This window comes from Pteropus vampyrus, unplaced genomic scaffold (genome assembly GCF_000151845.1).
Source record: "Pteropus vampyrus isolate Shadow unplaced genomic scaffold, Pvam_2.0 Scaffold811, whole genome shotgun sequence".
NCBI lineage: Eukaryota > Metazoa > Chordata > Mammalia > Chiroptera > Pteropodidae > Pteropus > Pteropus vampyrus.
Genome location: NW_011889592.1, coordinates 12,827 through 14,490, shown reverse-complemented (window position 1 = coordinate 14,490; position 1,664 = coordinate 12,827).

The following is a 1,664-nucleotide window of genomic DNA, read 5'->3' as shown; positions in this document are numbered from 1 at the left end:
TTCAAACAAATGGCATTCAGAGAAAAGTGGGAGTAGTGGTACTAATATCGGACGAAATAGACTTCAAAATAAAAATGTAAAGTAAGATACTGAGGGACACTTCATAATGATAAAGGAAAGCAGGCCCCAAGAAAACATAACACTTCTTAATATCTATGCTCCCAATCAGGGAGACCCGAAATATGTAAAGCAATTACTGACAGAACTAAAGGAAGATACAGACCAAAACACTATCATAGTAGGGGACCTAAATACTCCACAGTCAGATATGGAAAGATAATCCAAACAGAAAATCAATAAGGAAATAACATCCTTAAATGACACATTAGACCAACTGGACATAATTGGCATATACAGAGCTTTCCATCCCAAAACAGCTGCTTACACATTCTTCTCTTGTGTACATGAAACATTCTCAAGGATTGACCACATACTGGGACACAGAGATAGCCTCAACAGATATGAGAGGGTTGAAATCATACCAACCACATTCTCTGATCATAATGCTTGGAAACTAGAAATCAACTGAAAAAGGAAATCAGGAAGAACCACAAATACTTGGAGATTAAACAACATGCTACTGAAGAATAACTGTGTCAGGGAAGAAATAAAAAGAGAGATCAAGAGATACATAGAAACGAATGATAATGATAGTACAACATATCAAAACTTTTGGGACATGGCAAAAGTGGTCATAAAAGGAAACTTCATATCATTACAGGCTTACCTCCAAACACAAAAACGAGACCAAATAAGCAGTCTAACGCTTCATTTTCAAAAACTAGAAAAGGAAGAACAAATAAAGCCTAAAGTCAGCAGAAAAAAATCATCAAAATTAGAGCAGAAATAAATGAAATTGAAAACAAACAAAAACAATAGAAAAAATAAATACAACAAATAGCTGGTTCTTTGAGAAGATTAATAAAATTGACAAACCCCTGGCTAGACTCACTAAAGTAAAAAGAGAAAGGACACAAATAAATAAAATCAGGGATGAAAGAGGGGAAATAACCACTGACATCACAGAAATACAAAGGACTATGCAAGAATACTGTGAAAAAGTATAGAACATCAAATTTAATAACCTAGAAGAAATGGACCAGTACTTATAAAAATACAACCTTCCTAGACTGAATCAAGAAGAACTGGAAAATCTAAATAGACCAATCAGCAATTTGGAAATTGAAACAATCATCAAAAACCTACCAAAAAGTCAAAGTCCAGGACCAGATGGCTTCACCAGGGAATTCTACTAAACATTCAAAAAGGATTTAATACCTATTCTCCTTAAACTCTTCCAAAAAATTGAAGAGGAGGCAATACTCCCCAACTCATTTTATGAGGCCAATATTACCTTGATACCAAAATCTGGTAAAGATAACACGAAAAAAGAAAATTACAGACCAATATTTCTCATGAACACAGATGCAAAAATTGTAAATAAGATACTAGCAAAACAAATACAGCAACATATTAAAAAGATTATACACCACGATCAAGTGGGCTTCATCCCAGGGGCACAGGGATAATTCAACATATGCAAATCGATTAATGTGATATACCATGTAAATAAATTAAAAAATAAGAATCATATGAATGTATCATTAGATGCAGAAGAAGCCTTCAACAAGATATAGAATCCATTTATGATCAAAACACTCAAC